Source organism: Macaca fascicularis, chromosome 10 (genome assembly GCF_037993035.2).
Source record: "Macaca fascicularis isolate 582-1 chromosome 10, T2T-MFA8v1.1".
Lineage (NCBI taxonomy): Eukaryota > Metazoa > Chordata > Mammalia > Primates > Cercopithecidae > Macaca > Macaca fascicularis.
This window is the reverse complement of record NC_088384.1, coordinates 7,643,027-7,663,014: the sequence shown is the minus strand read 5'-3', so window position 1 is coordinate 7,663,014 and position 19,988 is coordinate 7,643,027.

Genomic DNA, 19,988 nt, shown 5'->3' with positions numbered 1-19,988 from the left:
GCCTGGGGGCTTCCTGGATGCTGGAAATGCTTGTAGGTTGATCTGATTACATGGTTGTTCACCCGCAAAAAATCTTCCCCATGTGAAGGGGAAGTGATTTCATTTACAATCCATGTACTTGACCAGGTAAATGTCATAACAATTTTTTAAAGCTTAAAAAATAAGCCTTGGGCTGGGCATGGTGGCTCATGTCTATACTCCCTTCCCTTTGGGAGGCCGAGATGGGCGGATCACCTGAGGTCAGGAGTTCAAGACCAGCCAGCCAACATGGCAAAACCTCATCTCTACTAAAAATACAAAAATTAGCCAGGCATGGTGTTACGCACCTGTAATCCCAGCTACTCAGGAGGCTGAGGCAGGAGAATCACTTGAACCAGGAAGCAGAGGTCGCAGTGAGCTGAGATCTCACCACTGCTCTTCAGCCTGGGTGACAGAGTAAGACTGTACCGCCCCCCAATAAAAGAAAAAGAAAGAAAAATTCAATGAATCCTTCACAAACTCTTATGAAAAATAGAGGAAGAAGGAACATTTCCCAACACATCGTATGAGGCCAGTATTACTCTAATACCAAAAACAAAGACATTAGAAAAAAAGAAAGTTAAAAACCAATATTCCTTATGAATATAGGGAAAATTCTCAAGAATAGGAGTTCCAGACCAGTCTGGGTAATAAAGCGAGACCCCATCTCTACAAAAGTAAAAATTAACCAGGTGCACACCTGTGGTCCCAGCTGCTTGAAAGGCTGAGGCGGGAGGATTGTCTGGTCCCAGGAGTTCCAGGCTGCAGTGAGCCGTGATTGCAATCCTGCACTCCTACCTGGGCAACAAAGCAAGACCCCATCTTGGAAACAACAACAACAACAAAAAAAGCCCCTCCCCACCAGTCACATGGTTCTAGCTTGTCCCCTCCAAGCCCCCTCCCCTGCCTCCTGGACTCCACCTTTTCCTTTCCGTGAGTCGCTCTGCCCCGATGTTTTCTCCCCAGGTAGAGCACCTGCCTCAGCCCCCCATTACTCCACTCAGTAGAACAGCGGGCCGAACACATCATGTTTGGGGCCTGGCCATGCTCACTGATCACTCACAGACCTCTGGGTGTCACACACCTCAGTTTCCCCTCTGCAAGTGGAGACGTGGCAGGACGGCCCTCATCAATCTTTGGGATTGAAAAGGATGACTGGTGTCTATAAGACACTGAGCAGGGTCCCTGGTACGTGCTAATTACCACTTAATATTTTTAAATTCTTGTCACGATGTGGAGCCTGGCTAAAGTCTGGGGAATTTTAGGTAAGTGGATTCAGTCCCAGCCCCAGAAAAGCTCCCTCCTCCAATCTGGGAAACAGGTGTTAATCGCCGGTTTGACTGGTGCACAAAATCAACCAGGGGCCTCAGGGCCTGCTGCTCTGCCCAGTCAGACAATGGGCACCCACGTGTTTGCCCTGCAACCCTGGAGAGTGAGGGGAGGGTGTGGAGGTTGAAATGGCCCCTGTTGGGGGAGGGACATAGGGCAGCGCTGGCTCCTGACTGAGGCCCAGGGCACTACCCAACCTCCACTAACCCAGGGTTTTCTGAGGGCAGGTCTGGGAAGGCGGGTGCTTGGTACCACCAAGCAGGGAAGGGTGACCAGGCATCCATGGTTTGGTGATAGGGACTGAGGGCTGATGTTTGCATGGTGGCCTCCAGGAGGCACTAGGGGTCATGTGCATCGTGGCCTGTTCCCCAGACAGCAGAGGCACAAGGATGAGGGGCCACAGCCAGGTGGGGAAGGGCCACTCCTGGGACTCCAGCCTGGGCAAGAGAGCGAGACCCTGCCTCTCACCAGCCACGTGGCTCTAGTTCGTTCTCTCAAGCCTCTCCTCTGCCTCCTGAACTCCTGGACTCCACCTTTTCTTTTTTGAGAGTCCTTCTACCCATGCCATTTTCTTCCCAGGTAGAGCACCTGCCCGGGTGCTTTTCATTTTGATATAATCTCCCATTTTCAGAAAAGTTGTGAGAATAGTGCAGAGTTCATGGCTACCCTTTGCCAAGATTTCCTGATATTAGCATTTTAATCTATCTATCTATTTATTTATTTTTAATGTTAATTTTAATTTTTTTTTTTTTTTTTTTTTTTTGAGATGGAGTCTCACTCTGTCACCCAGGCTGGAGTGCAATGTCATGATCTTGGCTCACTGCAACCTCCACCTCCCGGATTCAAGTCATTCTCTTGTCTCAGCCTCCAGTGTAGCTGGGGTTACAGGCTCGCACCACCATGCCTGGCTAATTTTTTTTTTTTTTTTTTTTTTGGCAAGGTCAGCGAGGGACAGAGTCTTGCTCTGTCACCCAGGCTGGAGGGCAGTGGCACAATCTCAGCTCACTGCAACCTCTGCCACCTGGATTCAAGAGATTCTTCTGCCTTAGCCTCCCAAGTAGCTGGGACTACAGGCATGTGCCACCACGCCTAGCTAATTTTTGTATTTTTAGTAGAGACGGGGTTTCGCCATGTTGGCCAGGCTGGTCTTGAACTCCTGACCTCAGGTGATCGGCCTGCCTTGGCCTTCCAAAGTGCTGGGATTACAGGTGTGAGCCACTGCGCCTGGTCCTGATATTAACATTTTAAAATAAGTTTGTTTAATATCAAAAATAATTTTTTAAGTGGGTTCCAGCAGAGATGGGCAAGGCAGGAGCTGTGGGGTGGACGGTACTGCAGGGTCCAGGTGGTAAGTGCAGTGCTGGGGGCGGGCGCAGAACAGCCACAGGCGTGGGTGAGCACCAAAGGCCCTGGATGCTGGAGCTGGGCACTGCCATCAACTTCATGAGATAAGGACAAGGAGTGAAGGGTGGGCCCAGGTGTGCCCAGGAGGTCCCAGATCAGCCACCAGCTAACAGGTGGGGTAACTGAGGTGCAGGGAAACTGCTCAGCTGAGGTAACATGGAGACTCCCCGTTCCTCCTCCTCCTCTCACTGCCTCCATCCCCAGGAGTGGTAGGACCTCATCTCCCCTGTGCCCTGTCCACCATGCAGGTTTTCCCTGCTGCCCTAGGGCATAGGGCCAGGTGGCTGGGCCAGCCCTAGAGCAAGCTACGGACTAGACGAGGCGTCTGTGACATTGTAGACAGAGGCAGCAAAGTCCCAGGGCCTGACACAGCTCACCTTGACAGGTTGGTATTGATCCAGCCCTGCACCCTCGCAGGAGCTGATGCCACAGAACCTTGCACAGCACTTGGTCTGAGTCACGGCTCCCACCCCACTCACTCCAGGACCTGGGCACCCAAACCCCTTTCCCCACATTCAAGTCCAAATGTCTCCTGACCTCTTTGAACTTCTGCCAGTCTCCTCCTCTGACCAGTCCAGGACTGCAGGCAGCCAGTTCCAGGACGCTGCCAAGTCTGACAGCCGTTCCTCCAGCCCATGGTGCCCTAAATGCCAGGACACCGGCCAGCCAGGCTACAAAGCCGGGAGCAACCACTGCCTCAGGTCAGAGGCTCTCCTTGTGATCGGGGTTGAGGGCAGCTTCCCACAGCCCTGGGAAGCTGTTGCCAGCCCACTGATGGGTGTGAAGCTGGGAGTTGGCCTTTTGGCGAACTGAGGACTTACGCGGCCTGGGAGAGCTGCTCAGGGCCATTCTGAGTTCTGGGAATGCAACTGAGATCCAGACTGACCACTGCTCTCATGGGAAACTGAGCAAAATGAAATGAAAGGAAGAGAATTAAATAAAAGTCGACAAGAGATGGGTCAGCTGGTGAGAAAATCTGTAGCAGAGGAGTCATGGAGAGGGAGCTACTCTGTATTTCACGATGAGGAAGGCTTCTTAGAGGTGGTGTGTTTGAAGCTGGGACCTAAATGACAAATAGGAAATCTGGGGCTAGGGCCTCTGCCAGGCAGCAGAAGCAGCAGAAGCAAAGATGTTAGAGCAGATTGGCTGTTCAAGGAAGCAGGACCCTGTGTGGGGGAGTGATAAGGAGGAGGGGGCCGGGCTGGAGAGATGATGGCTGATGCAGATTGAGTGCGTAATGTCCCAGGAACCCCTGGAAGCACTTTACCCGGGTTAATTTCTTCAGTCCTTGCGGCAAACCAATGCCGTCAGCCCTGCTTTACAGATTGGGAAATAGAGGCACCGTGAGATGAAGTAACTTTCTTTCTTTCTTTCTTTTCTTTTTTTTTTTGAGACAGTCTTGCTCTGTCACCAGGCTGGAGTGCAGTGGCACGATCTCGGCTCACTGCAACCTCCGCCTCCCGGGTTCAAGCGATTCTCCTGCCTCAACCTCCCAAGTAGCTGGGACTACAGGCACCCACCACCATGCCTGGCTAATTTGTGTGTGTGTGTGTGTGTGTGTGTGTGTGTGTGTGTGTGTGTGTGTAGTAGAGATGGGGTTTCACTATGCTGGCCAGGATGGTCTCTATCTCCTGACCTCATGATCTGCCCGCCTTGACCTCCCAAAGTGCTGGGATTACAGGCGTGAGCCACGGCGCCCGGCAGAGGTGAAGTAACTTTCTGATCTTAGCTGATTATCTCCTGACAACTCAGGAGGGGAGGTGCTTTTGGGTTAATCTGCATTTCATACTGAGGCCCAAGAAGCTGAAGCAACTGGCCCAAGTTAACCCAGCTGGGAACTGGCAGGCAGAGTGGCTCAGTCTGTGCCCCAGGCTGCCACGTGTCCTTTCAGGAGGCCCTGTTGTGCTGGACAGCACTGCACAAGGGCTCTGGGTGGGCTGTCTCCCTCCCCTGGCCCCAGAAGCCCTCTCCTTGCCTGTCTTGAGTGACTGTGTTGCCAGGCAGTCAGCATGGGCTTTGCAAACTGACAGACGTGTTTCTAATCTCAGTTCGGTCACTGACAAGGTCGGAGACCTTGAGCAAGTCACTTAACCCCGCCGTGCCTGTGCCTACTGTGTCCCCTCCAAAGCTCAGGTTGAAATTTAATTGCCATTGTGACAGTATTAAGACATGGATCCTTTAAGAGATAATGAGGACTGGCTGTGGTGGCTCACACCTGTAATCCTAGCACTTTGGGAGGCCAAGCTAGGCGAATCACCTGAGGTCAGGAGTTTGAGACCAGTCTGGCTGACATGGCAAAACCCCGCCCCAACTACAAATACAATAGAATTAGCCAGGCGTGACAGCAGGTGCCTGTAATCCCAGCTACTTAGGAGGCTGAGGAAGAAGAATCACTTGAACCTGGAAGGTGGAGGTTGCAGCAAGCTGAGATCGTGCCATTGCACTCCAGCCATTATCCTGAGGGTCCGACCTGTCTCGCTCTCCCTTCCTCTCCCTGTGCCATGTTATGATGCAGCCAGACATCCCTCACTTGATGTGGCCCCTCAATGTTGAACTTTCCAGCCTCCAGAACCATAAGCTAAATAAATCCCTTTTCTTTATAAATGATTCGATCTCAGGTTTTCTGTGATAGCAGAGCAGACCGACTAAGACAGCACTGCAGTCTCCCCGTCCGTGAAACGGAGGTGTTCAGGGCCACTTCTCCCTGAGCAATTGTGAGGACGAGATGAGGGATGTGCCAAGGGTGCTGGGCACAGCGGTGGCCATCACAACCCAGGACGTGGGGATGGTGACTGTCTGTTTCCCACAGCAGGCTGCTCTACCTCCAGCTGCCAGTCATGACAATAACCAAGCCACCAACTTCTGGTGCCTTCTGAGGACTCGGCCCCAGAGAGCGCTTAACCCTGGACACCCCTGCTGAGTGGCGGGCATTTCACCCCCGCTTAACAGGGAGCTGAGACTCAGAACGTTTGCATAAATAACCCAGGGCCCAGCAGCCAGGAAATGTCAGTGTCAGGATCAGAACAGGGGCTCAAAAACACTCCAGTCACACTTGCCCTGTGGTTCCAGAATCGCGCTTTCCTTTCTGTGCGCCCCACACGCTCCCCTGCACAGGGGCCTGGAAGCCACTAGGCCCCTCAGGGAACCTGGGCTCAGATAGGAGCACCCCACAAAACCTGGGCTCCATCCTCCTGGAGGGGAAAATAAAGCTTCCTGGCTTGGAAGACAAGGAGGAGGGGACAGGGACTGAGCGCAGAGCCCTCTCAGGGCCCAGAGACGGCAACAAGCCGGGGAGAAGGTTGCCTGGGAGTGTTGTCTCCAGCACCCTCTGGGTACCCATCATGGGGTAGGGGTGGGCTGGGTGGGGGGCACTCCAGGTAACCGGCCAAGGGCTGTATGGACAGACCACCCCTGGAGCCTGGGTTGCCAAGAGACAGGGCTTCCAGGTGTGGGGGGCTGCCAAGCCTGGCATTGGCCAGGGTGCTGAAAAAGCCATAGTGTAGCCTGATGGCCCAGTGAGCAGGTAGAGAAGGCCACAGGACAGATAAGGGCAGCTAAGGAGTGGGAGCAGGAACCAGGGCCTTGTCACCCTGCCATCATCTTGTCATCAAGCCCACGAGGACCTGTCACCCTGCCAGGACAGACACCTGAGAGGGGCTTTTTTTTTTTTTTTTTTTTTTGAGACACAGTCTTGTTCTGTCACCCAGGCTGGAGTGCAGTAGCACGGTTTCAGCTCACTGCAACCTCCACCTCCAGGGTTCAAGTGATTCTCCTGCCTCAACCTCCCAAGTAGCAGTGATTACAAGCACCTGTCACCAGGCCTGGCTAACTTTTGTATTTTTAGTACAGATGGGATTTCACCATGTTGGACAGGCTGGTCTCAAACTCCTGATCTCCAGTGATCCACCTGCCTCCACCTCCCAAAGTGCTGAGATTCCAGGTGTGAACCACTGTGCCTGGTTGAGAGAGGCTCTTGATGCCTTCTCACTCACCCTTGGCTGGTGGCCACCTCCCACCAATTCTCCCTCCTCAATCCTGAATCGATCTTTGCTCCACGGTCCAGCCACCCTCCCTCTCGCTGTGAGTGCCTGCTGGTGTTGTAGTCTTCCAGCTGGACCACCTCCGTCTCTCCCCCATTTCCCCAGTGGATTATCTGGGGACCATCATCCCCACATTGCTCCAAACCTGCATCCTCCCCCGAAGGTGACAGGGACCTTCAGTCACACACCTGCCTCTCCACCAAGCCCCTGACATCAGAAACATAGTGAAGTGTCCCTTCCTTCTTGGGGAAAAGATGGAAATGCACTAGTTGACTCCTCTTGTCACTTCAGTCCCTTGATGTGTTTGCACCTCTCAGAAGGACAAATCCCACCCCGTTGCTGCCAGCTGACCATGCAGCGCTCACAGGCTTCCCGTGAGAAGCCTTGCCTCAAAACACTGCCAACTTGAGCTTGGCTGGTGCTTCCAAGGAACACCTTGACAGACAGATGTGTGGGCCAGGCGCAGTGGCTCACACATGTAATCTCAGCACTTTGGGAGGCCAAGGTGGGAGGATTATTTGAGCCCAGGAGTTCAAGACCAGCCTGGGAAAGATGGTGAGGCTTCGTCTCTATTAGAAATAAAGAGAGGAAGAGGGAGGGAAGGAAGGAAGGAAGGAAGGAAGGAAGGAAGGAAGGAAGGAAGGAGAGAAGGAGGAAGGGAGGGAGAGAGGGAGGGAGGGAAGGAAGGAATGGAGGGAGGAAGGGAGGGAGGAAGGAAGGGAAAGGGAAAAAGAGGGAGGGAGGGAGGGAGGAAGGAAGGAAGAGGAAGAGAAGGGAAGGGAAAGGAAGGGAAGGGAGAGGGTTGAGTGGTGGCCTTCAATGGATGGTCAGTAGTGCTCCAGGCCCCTCCCCTCAGCAGGTGCTCCTGCTCCTTCAAGAGAAGTCCAGCCCCAGACCAGGGACTCCCTCCCTTTGGCCTCTAGAAAACCTGCAAATGAGCCATCGTCCCATCCCCTTCCTGACAAGTCTGAGGAGCATGGTGCCCCTGCCCCCATGCCCCTGCCAATCCTCTACCCCTGCTGAGCCCCCTCCAGCCCTGACTCTCCCACCAGCATCATTAACAACCCCCTGCCCCACAACCTCTGCTTCTGCAGCCCTTCTGCCAGGAAGCTGCTTCACCACTGGGATCTCTCCTGTAGGCGTCCTCCTTGCCCCTCTCCTCTGCTTCCAGACTGCCCCCTTCCCTCCTCCTGCAACCCACCCCCTGCTTTGACTCACATGCCCACTGCACCATCCACACCTGTCCCTGTGGTTGACAACATCCTTTGGTGACCTCATCCCCTGGTTCCTTGCCTTTTTTTCTGTCCCTTTCCTGTCCCCATTCATGGAGACCTCAGCATCCACATCCCAGCCCCTCAGGCCTTGAGTTCTTAGATGACCTTGCCCTCCAACCCACCCACTCCCACCCATACCTTCACTTGGTCACCACCAGTAACTCCTCTGCCCCCAGGATCTCATTACCATCCTCCCTCCAAGGACCCCCAGCTCTTCCTCTACAGGAAAACTTTTCCCCTATCCATTTAGGTTCTATAATCAAGGGTCTACAAATTAACTGACAATAGACAGATGAGCAGGAGAAAAGACAAAGTTTATCTACGTATGCACAAAGGAGTTACTCAGTAGTGAACACCCGCAGGTTAAGGTTTATATACCAGCTTAACCAAGCATGGCAGGGCTGGGAGAAGTTTGGAACTTCAGTGAGGAAATATGGAAGGTTCCATGTTCTGGTAAGATTTCAAATGTTTTCACTTTAAAATCATCTTTATACCCAAACTGTGAGCCCTTCACCACAGATGCTCCAGCCCCTCTGACACCCCAAGTCACTGGCCTTACAGGACTCCTACAACCCACAGCCCCCCAAATCCCTCCCCTCCCTCCTTCCTCAGCTTACATTCATAGCCCCCATGACACCCTTTCCCCTGCAAACACCTTCAACTCTTCCATCCCCCTTTCCCTCAGTCATGCTACCCGCAAAAAATCCTAGCCCCTTCCAAGTATTCCATGCTGTCTTGAGAACAGGTGGAAGTTGCTGGAGAAAATAACACAACCCTGTGAGCTCTCCTTAGTGTGTGACCACTGATCTCATGGGGCCCCTCAGGGCTGGTGGACAACCCCACTACACTTCTTGGGTAAATCTGCCCTTTCTCCTTTCACCTTCTCCACCCTCCCTATGTCGCCAGCACCCTCCTCTTCATCTGCTGACCTGGTGACCTTATGCCATGCTTTACAGAGAAAACAGATACAATCTCATCTCTTGTTTAAAACAGGCCTCTGTGTTCATACCCAGGCCTCAGCCCTCTCAGTCACAATGGATGATTGCTTCCTGGCCTCCCTGCTAGCCCTTGGGCACGTTCCTCCTCCCACTGTGCTCCTCTTCCCTAAAGACTGGAGCCAGCAAGAGCTGTTTATCTTTTGCATGATCCAGCTCTTCATCTCTCCCTGGTCTTCCGGTCCCTCCCAGCTCTCCCCATCCCTCCTTGGTCTCTCCATCCCTTCCAGGTCTCCCCATTCCTCCCTGGTCTCCCCGTCTGCATACAAATCCACTTTAATGCCTCCACCTTTTAAAAATCCCTCTAATGACCCCATCTCTCCCTCAAACGTCTGCTCCTCTCCCTCCTCCCCTTCACAGGAAACAGAGCCAATGCCCTGACAGTCTTTAGTAGAGACAGGGTTTCTCCATGTTGGCCGGGCTGGTCTCCAACTCCTGACCTCAGGTGATCCACCTGCCTTGGTCTCCCAAAGTGCTGAGATCACAGGCGTGAGCCACCATGCCCGACCAAATCTCAAGTATTTTTTTACAGGCTTACAAATGGCATAACACAGCCTCAACTCCATCCACTTCTCCCCATCTCCAGCTCTGCCCCACTAGTCCAAGCTGCCACCTCTCTGGGCTCCTGCGGTACCTGCTATGTGGTCCTCCTGCTACCAGTTCCACCTCCAGAGCCCCTTCTTCACAACCCACAAGCCCAGCTTATTCACTCTTCACTTATTCGCATGAGCAATGCAGTGGAACCTTGCAAAATTCTCTGGAGAACTATTTTGTTCATTTGTTGTCTTTTATTTTTTTCCCACAATCCATACACACACACACACACACACACACACACACACACACACACACACACACACACACACATATATTTTAAAAGACAGAGTCTCTCTCTGTCACCAGGCTGGAGTGCAGTGGTATGATCTCGGCTCACTGAAACCTCCGACTCCCTGGTTCAAGCGATTCTCCTGTCTCAGCCTCCCAAGTAGCTGGGACTACATGTGCATGCCACCACGCCCAGCTAATTTTTGTATTTTTAGTAGAGACGGGGTTTCACCATGTTGACCAGGATGGTCTCGATCTCCTGACCTTGTGATCCACCCACCTCGGCCTCCCAAAGTGCTGGGATGACAGGCGTGAGCCACCGCACCTGACCTGGAAAGGGTATCATTTTAGTGTTTACTCATTCATTCATCACCTGTTGAGAGCTACTGTGGACTAGATTCAGGGATAGAAGTTGAGGACTCTGTACTGAGCAAGACAGACACGGTCTTCACTCTCCTGGAGCTCACAGCCAGGCAGAGAGTCAGCCAGAGAAAGCAATTACTCACATATTTTATCTGAATCCAATGAATGAGTGCCCTGAAAGAAAAGTTCAGGGGCCAAAAGAGTTTTAATTGGAACTGAGCCAGCAGGGTGTCCTCCCTGAGGAAATGGCAATTTGGTGACAACCTGAGGCCCTGGGAAGTTAGAGAACCCAGAAATGGGGGAACCTGGGTCTCAGGGGCAGGCAGGGCTTAGGAGCTTCAAAGACCTTTGAACTTTACCTTGAGAGGAAAAAGGAGTAGGGAGGGACAATATTCGCCTTGCGCCTTGCATGGTAATCAATTACGCAGGGGCCAGGTTGGAGGTGGGCAAGCTCGAGGCAAGGAAACTCATTAAGAGGTTACTGTAGTAACCTGTAAGAAATGACACCTGCCAGGGACAGTGGCCTTGCAGCAGAGGAACACATGCCCCTGGGTTTATGTAGGATTTTCCAAGGGGTGCAGAGGCACAGGTAATGTTAAGGGAGTGGTTTCCCGAGTTCTTTCCTAAAACTGTCCTCCTGAGACCCTGCCACTGTAGGAGACCCGAGGTCTGTTCTCTTTCTCCCTGTCCTTCAGCATTGTCCCTTTTCTCCACCACTCAGAAGAAAGGCCTTGCCAGGGGAATGTGGGGCTGGGATGGGCTAGGGAAGTGGCCATTTAGGTGCAAAACAAAAGGACAATGGAGACACCAGGGTTGTGTTGGACTCTGTTGCCTGAATAACAAATCCTTTTGCAACTTAAGGGACTTCTAATGCTTTACCTTCCACAAAGCTGAGTGAGACCCTAAATGAGTTTGCAGCTGATAAATCATTAAAAATCTGGCCATTTGAGTATCACTTGAGCCCAGGAGTTCAAGACCAGCCTGGGCAACATGGCAAGATCCTGTCACTACAAAATGTTTAAAAATTAGTCAGGGATGGTGGCATGCACCTGTGGTCCCATCTACTTGGGATGCTGGGGTGGGAGGATCGCTTGAGCCCAGGAGGTTGAGGCTGACGTGAGCTGGGATCACAGCACTGCAGTCCAGCCTGGGCAACAGAGTGAGATCTTGTCTAAATAAGTAAATCATCATCATCATAATTTTTCTAGACAGATTTCTATGTCGTTTTTGGATAAAGGAGTGACCCTGCTATGACAAACTCTCATTCCCACTCTTTTTTTTTTTTATGTGAGTGGCTTCTTAGCATTTGCCTTATAAAAATTAAGTTATAAGCATGAACCCGGGAGGCGGAGCTTGCAGTGAACCGAGATCGTGCCACTGCACTCCAGCCTGGGTGACAGAGCCAGACTCCGTCTCAAAAAAAAAAAAAAGTTATAAATAGAATTAATACTGAGTTCTGTCTCATTCTAGTAAATAAGTAATGCTTGTGTATTGAGAATATTTGTGATGATAACTCAGTCCAGCAGGAATAAATGTTTTAACAGAACCTTTTGATCACAGAAAATTTAAATTTTTCTATTTAGTTTTGTTATAGGACCACGATCTCTAAAAGCCTTTCAAGCATAAAAAATTTATAAAATTCTGTAATAGAAGTGGATGGCAAAATGAGTTCAAGGCCAAAAAAAAAAAAAAAGAGTGATGAGAACATTTTTACTGTTGAAGATGAGCTTGTGTATTTTTAAATGTATACAGTAAGTTTCAAATTACTGGGGAATATTTAACATATATTTAAAAGAGCGATTGAGTTTACACATACACACACACACACACGAACCTGCATTCTTTGCAACTATTTACACTTACACTCACAAAGAAAAATTTTAGGTTGGAGGCAGTGGCTCATGCCTGTAATCCCAATGCTTTGGGAGGCTGAGGTGAAAGGATCACTTGAGCCCGGGAGTTCAAGACCAGCCTAGGCAACATAGTGAGACCTCATCTCTAATAAAAAAGAAAAGAAAAGAAAAAAAATTAGATATTGACAGTGTTCAGAAAACACAACCCCAAAATATAGCACCTGGGTATGTTGAATATGTTGAGCTGAAGGAATTTGAGAAACAGCAGGTGCAGGAAAAACTCCCTAACCTCCTCCTTCTCCCCTGAAGCCATACAATCCTCCAGTGAGAGGGGCCTCTCCTCTGCTCAGAGGGAAGGGGCACCCTCATCTCTGAAGATGGAATGATGTCAAAGGAATCAAACCAATAGTCTTGCTAAGCTTTCCCATTTCCCACCCTTGGCTCAGACCCCTTTGTCCACTGAGTTTCCCACGCCTCTCCACCCTACATCAAACCTGGCATCAGAACACTCAGCTTGTGTGTGTCTTTGGGTCTTTATTTCCTTATGAAGGCTCCCGAGTCATGGAAAACTTACAGTAAATAAACTGGTATGTTTTTCTCTTGTGAATCTAAATTTCATCAGTCCAAACTACGGGGCCCCAGCCAAGGAACCTAAGATAGTGCTATGGTTCGAATGGTTTTGGTCCCTCCAAAACTCATGTGGAAACTTAATCCCCAATGCAATGGTATTGGGAGGTGGGGCCTAATAGGGGTGTTTAGGTCTTGAGGGTGGAGCCTCATGGATGGATTAGTGTTGCTATAAAAAGAGGTCGAGGGAATGGTTTGTTCACTTTCAATCTTACACCGTGTGAGGATACAGTGTTCCTCCCACTCCCCCTTCCCACTTCCATCTTCTGCAGTGTGAGGACACAGCAAGAAGGCCCTCGCCAGACACCAGATGCTGGTGCCTTGGTCCGTGTGAGGACACAGCAAGAGGGCCTTCACCAGGCACCAGATGCTGGTGCCTTGATCCCAGACTTTCCAGCATCCAGACTGTGAGAAATACATTTTTGTTCTTTATAAATTACCCAATTCTTCATAAGTTACAGCAGCACAAAATGGACAAAGATAGATGCATAGATGAAAATTATCTTTTTCCTCCCCTATTTTTATTTTTTTTGAGATAGAGTCTCACTCTGTAGCCCAGGTGGGAATGTAGTGGCACAATCTCAGCTCACTGCAACCTCTGCCTCCCAGGTTCAAACGATCCTCCTGCCTCAACCTCCCAAGTAGCTAGGATTATAGCTGTGGCCACCATGCTTAGCTAATTTTTGTGTTTTTAGTAGAGATAGGGTTTCACCGTATTGGCCAGGCTAGTCTCAAACTCCTGACCTCAAGTGATTCACCCACTTTGGCCTCCCAAAGTTCTGGGATTACAGGCATGAGCCACCACACCCTGCCAATGAAAGTTTTGTATATTTATTTATTTAATTTTTTTGAGATGGTAGTCTTGCTCTGCCACCCAGGCTGGAGTTCCGTGGTATAATCTCAGCTCACTGCAACCTCTGCCTCCTGGGTTCAAGTCATTCTCCTGTCTCAACCTCCCCAGTAGCTGTGACTGCAGGCGCATGCCACCACACCCAGCTACTTTTTGTATTTTTAGTACAGAATGGGTTTCACCATGTTGGCCAAGTTGGTCTCAAACTCCTGACCTCAAGCAATCCACCCACATTGGCTTCCCAAAGTGCTGGGATGATAGGCATGAGCCACTGCGCCTGACCTGCTCCCCTATAATATTGATTTTTAAATGCACAAGGGAATACACTGTTTTTTCCCAGAGGTTTTGGGGGCCAGGAGCAAAATTCCTGGAGGCCCAATCCAGATGAGGATAGTGGCAGAGGAGGCGGAGAGAAGCAAATGTTTGGAGGGTCTTTAGGAGGTTGGTCACTATGGCCTGATGTCAGGTTGGATGTAGGGTGGGAGAGAATGAGGTGGACCAAAGAGGGTGCTTAGGTTACTGACTTAAGGACATGGGGAGGGGTCACTAACATGGGGAAAATGGCAGAGTTGAAGGTTGGAGAAAGAAAGTGATGCTCTCCTAGCTGGGTGTGGTGGCTCACGCCTGTAATCCCAGCTCTCTGGGAGGCTGAGGACGCGGGCAGATCAGGAGTTCGAGACCAACCTGGTCAACACAGTGAAACCGCATCTCTACAAAAAATACAAAAACTAGACAGGTGGGTGGTGCACACCTGTAATCCCAGCTACTTGGAAGGTTGAGACAGGAGAATTGCTTGAACCCAGTGAGGCTGAGGTTGCAGTGAGCCAAGATCGTGCCACTGCACTCCAGCCTGAGTGACAGAGCAAGATTCCTTCTCAAAAAAATAAAGGAAGTTGATGCTCTCCCTCTCCCCTCTCAGTCATCCACGTGCCCAGCACTACCGAGTTTCAGCGGGTGTCAGAGAGATTTCCAGCTTCCTGCCGTGTTTGGCCCTGTGGTCAGCTGCCCTGCTGACCCTCAGTTTTCTTGACTCCGTGATCCACTCTGCTCAGGAGACATCCAGAGGAGCTTACAGCCCCAACATGGCCCCTGTAGGGCCTTTCCCCCTGTGACGACTTGCTGGTCCCATGGGGGCCATCTCCATAGCCTCCTCCCTTGTCCCTCTTCCCCCAAACCCATCTCCACTCTGGTGAACTCAGACCCAAGACTTTTGAGCAAGGCTGCTAAAGTGGGGTAGGGAGGCTCCAGATATTCCAGAAAAAGCAGGGGCAAGTTGTCTGGGAGGTTGTAAGATACTGAGTTTGGTTCTGGATGTGTTAACCTGGTCGTGACCACAGCACATCCAGGAAGACAGCCAGGGGCAGCAGACTCTATTGGAGTAAACCATGGGAAGGACTCAGCAGAAGTGCTGGCCAGGCACAGCCACTGTGGCTGCTAAACCCAGCTCTGTGGCCACAGATGCTCTGGACCTAGAGATGGCCCTTGTCACATGGTGGACGGAAGGCATGGAGTCCAGGCCTTGGCCAGTACTGACTCCATCACCCGGGCTAGCTAAAGGACAATGTCTGTGTGGAGTATCCTGTGGGGGATGAAAAAGGCAGTGCCTACTGGGGACCATGCTGCCTGGGCAGGGGAGAGTCCATCATCATTGACAGACGGGAGGATGCTGGGCCCTAGCAATGTGACCTCTGGTGTGTGTCAGGGGGTCTCCATCTGACTTCACCATGCCCTGCTAATGTGAGCAATTCTCTTCCCCCAGAACCAGGACAGTTGGAGGGAAGGTGTGTAGGACAGGAAACTCCCTGGGTTTTATTCTGTGGACACAGCCAATCTGAGAAGCATCCCAGCCACAAGGACCAGTGCCGATGGGTGGGGACCTGAGGCCTGGATTGAGCTGGGGGGGAATTCGTTCACAGATGTAAGAAGGAACCACATGAATGGGTGGACCCAACAAGGTGCATACACACAGCAGAATATTATTCAGCCCTAAAAAGGAAGGAAATTCTGACCCCTGATAAAACATGGGTGAACCTTGAGGACATGATGCTCCGAGAAATAAGCCAGACACAAAAGGACAAATGCTGTATGATTCCACTCATGGGGGCCCCTAGAGTAGTCAGATTCATAGAGATGGGATGGTGGTTGCCAGGGGCTAGGCGAAGGGGCATGGGGAGTTAGTGTTTAACAGGGGTTGTTGCAGTTTGGAAAGATGAGAAAGTTGTAGGGGTGGATGCTGCTGATGTTTGCACATGATGCGAATGTACTTAATGCAACTGAACTATACATTTAAAATGGTTAAAATGGCAAATTTTATGTCATATATATTTTACCACAATTTTAAAAGGAAAAAAAAGAGTGCATTGCAGGCAGAGCCAGGACACCGGGCCAAGGATGGAGGTGCAGAGGTGAGGCGAGGCGGGCACTGGGCCCATCAGTGTTCCCCGCCTGTTGCTGCCAGTGTGGGTTGGGAAATGTTGGGCAAGGTGTGTGGAGGTGGAAGGTCCAGGTGCAGCCTGGGGCACTGGGAGGAGGACAGCAGCAGGCAAAGGGCTGCTCTCACATATGTTCTGTCCCCTACCCTGAATCTGGTTTCTATCCCCTTTTTGCCCATGGCTGGAATTAGCCAGTTCTCCCATTGGCAGAAATGTCTCTGTGAATGGATCAAGATGTCTGGCAGTTTGGCAGAGAAGCTGAAACCTCCCACAGAGTCAGTCCTCATGGTGCTGGGTTTGGTAACTGGGTGAGGGATGCCAGCTCTCATTTTGCCAGCGGTGCAGGGAGAAGAGGTCAGGCTGACACTGTCTGGACGCAGTGTGCCCACACAGAGCTGGCATGGTCGGGGTGGCAATGATCTGTATTGTCGGCTTTAGAGAGGAAATAGACACTAGAGTTCGAGCACCTCCTTGCTCCCCTTCATGAATGTTGGAGTGGTGTACCATCAATTCTTGTGATTCATGGTGGTTACATTTATAAAGTCTCCACAGACACTGGATCAGCCAAGACTGAGTCATTGCTCCTAGGGGACGAATGGGGTTAGGTTCCATTCAGGCTCTGGGCACATTTTGTCAACTGATGGATACATAACCTTGTTTTATGTGTGTTCCTGGTTAAAGACACCTTAATTGATAACCTGTTTTGTTTTTTGTTTGCTTGTTTGTTTGAGACAGAGTGTAACTGTCGGCCAGGCTGGAGTACAATGGTGTGATCTCTGCTCACCGCAAACTCTGCCTCCTGGGTTCAAGTGGTTCTCTCACCCCAGCCTCCCAAGTAGCGGGCATTACGGGCATCATGCCCAGCCAGTTTTTGTTATTTTGTAGAGATAGGGTTTCACCATGTTGGCCAGGCTGGTCTCGAACTCCTCCTGGTCTCAGGTGATCCATCCGCCTTGGCCTCCCAACGTGCTGGGATTCCAGGCATGAGCTACTCTGCCCGGCTGATAACCTGTATATTGTTGATTCATTAACCTTGAACCCACAGCAAACAGCACTAGAACTCACGCCTGAAGGAGCTTCTCTAATGCATGAACTTTTTGTTTTTATCTGAGGCAGGGTCTCCCAAAGTCTGATATTGAAAAGTGGTACTGGACGGGCGCAGTGGTTCACGCCTGTAATCCTAACACTTTGGGAGGCCGAGGCAGGAGGATCACCTGAGGTCAGGGGTTCAAGACCAGCCTGGCCAACATGGTGAAACCCCGTCTCTACTAAAAATACAAAATTAGCCAGACATGGTGGCACATGCCTGTAATCCCAGCTGCTGGGGAGGCTGAGGCAGGAGAATCACTTGAACCCAGGAGACGGGGGTTGCAGTGAGCCGAGATCGTGCCACTGTACTCCAGCCTGGGTGACAGAGTGAGACTCCCTCTCAAAAAAAAAAAAAAAAAAAAAAAAAGGAAAGTGGTTCTTAGTGTTCACTTATGGATGTTGCCAATCGATCCCACATCATATCACGAGTACCGGGAACTAGAATTTGAAGACCACAAGGAAATGGACATTTACGACTCCTGGAAAATAGCACTTCCTTACGCAAGCATCCATGCCATCTGACGATGATTTGACACATGAATTCACTTTTCCTACTTCCAAAGTGCCTCAGCCACCAGTCCTCTCCATTCTTCCAAGTAGTGTCTATGTCTGATGTGAGCAGAGCACAGCCACAACTCTTTGTACCATGGGCAAGGCAGTCACTTTGCTTTTGAGGGAATAGTTCAAGAGATACAAAGTCGTCTCCCTGGGGACTGAACACTGAGTTCAAGATAAGCAATGTTTGTAACTCTGCGCTGGCAGCCAAGAGCTGGATCCCGATTGCAGATGGGGCTATGTGTAGCAGTGAGAGTGGGAGACACAGAGACAGGGACTGAGAGAGAGAGAGAGACAGATGGGATCAGGGATAAAGGCAGCACTGCTAGGCACTGTGCTGGGTGCTTTCTGTTCATCACATTTAACTTCACAATGCCCCTCACACAACTGCTTTCTCCCCCATGGTACAGATATAAAAACTGAAGCTCTGAGAGATGAAATGATGCTTGCAAGACTTGTGCATTGGCTGTCTGATGCCAAAATTTGCAGTCTCAACCATGATATCATGTGCCTGTCCCACTGGAGGCTGGATAAGGGGGGCTCAGAGAGTTGGGCCATGAAACCCTTGCCCAGCCGGGTTCTCTCTTTTTCTCTGGAAAGTGGGGAGGGCCCCCAGCTGCTGTCTACATGCAGTGATAAAGAGGGGGTGAGTCCTCAGCCCTGCTCCTGTCCTGCCCACATCTGGGTCACACTGGAGATGACAGATGTCCAGTGTGACTGGCCAAGAATGAGTGCCGGTGGACAGGATACAAATGCCTGTGGCTGGTGGCAGGGTGACTAAATTTCGGGCCTTCAGTCACAGTCTCAAATTCCCGTGCCAGGGCCTGGCCTTCCTGTCATTAGTCCTAAGTCTGGTCATGCAATGCAGGAGGGATGGGTGGGTACAGGAGGCTAGAGATTCTGACCCCAGCTGTCCCAGCCAGAAGCCTCAGTTCTTCAACCCAGAAGTCTCAGTTCCGCCGCAGCCCGGAGTGTGAGGTGGAGTTGGAGGGCAGTTAGGGCAGGACTGTAGGTAATGCCCCCCTCCAGCAAAGCCAACATGTCAGGAACGGGTGGGACCCCTGTCTGGTTCCCAGCTCTCCTGACTTTCCCCAGGACTTAGGACCTGACCCTGCCTTGCTGTGGGCCTCCATCTACAAAGTGTCTATGTGATGAGGCAGTTAGCCCAGGTATTCACTATGACCTGAAGCTCCCATGCCCTGGAATTCCTGCCCAGAGACAGGAGGCAGCCCTGCTCCCAGCTCTGCTACCCCTCCAGGCAAGGCAAAAGCAAGGAATGCAGCATACTGGGGAAGCTCAGGTGAACATGAACCACCTAACCAGTCCAGGTGCTTCTCAGGTGACATTTGGAATCCTAACAGCAATGTCATCACCAGTCACTCTGCCATTGAGAACACTGAGCCACAGAGAGGGCGGAGGCCTGACCCCAAAGCTCTCTGCGTTCCTCCAGGTCTCAGGGAGAGGGGGAGGATTTCCTGGTCCACTCCAGTTGGGGTCGGTATGGCCTGGCAGACCTGGGTCCTCCAGTGAACAGCTCTAGACCAAGGTCTAACTTCTCCCCATGGACTGCTGTGGGCTTGCTCCACCCAGTGCCAGGGGTAGCTCAAGGTCAAGGGGCCTCCTAGGCATCTCTTAAGGGCATGCTACTATCCGAATGTTTGTGTCCCCACTAAAGGTCATCTGTTGAAGTCCTACCCCTTAAGGTGATGGTCTTTGGAGGCGGGGGCCTTTGGAAGGTGATTTGATGAGAAGGTGGCACCCTCATGAATGGGATTGGTGCCCTTATCAAAGAGGCCCAGAGGTGAGGATGTGGCAAGATGGCACCTTCTATGAGCCATGCCTCTCACCAGGGACTGAATCTGCTGGCATCTTGAACTTGGGCTTTCCAGCCTCCAGAACTGTGAGAGAGAGAAATATGCCAGGTGAAGTGGCTCACCCCTGTAATCCCAGCATTTTGGGAGGCTGAGGTGGGCGATCACTTGAGGTCAGGAGTTCTAGACTAGCCTGGCCAACATGGTGAAACCCCATCTCTACTAAAAACACAAAAAATTAGTCAGGCGTGGTGGCGCATGCTTGTAATCCCAGCTACTCGGGAGGCTGAGGCAGGAGAATTGCTTGAACCCGGGAGGCAGAGGCTGCAGTGGGCCAAGATCGCGCCACTGCACTCCAGCATCGCAGGGAAAACAAAGAGAGAAATAAATCGCTTGTTTGTAAGCCCCTCCGCTTACCGTATTTCGTTTTCGCACCAGAATGGACTAAGATAGAGCACCAGGAATCATCTAGGCCTCAGTTTCCCAAACCACTCCCCACTCCCCAGTTCCTACAGGGCCGCGA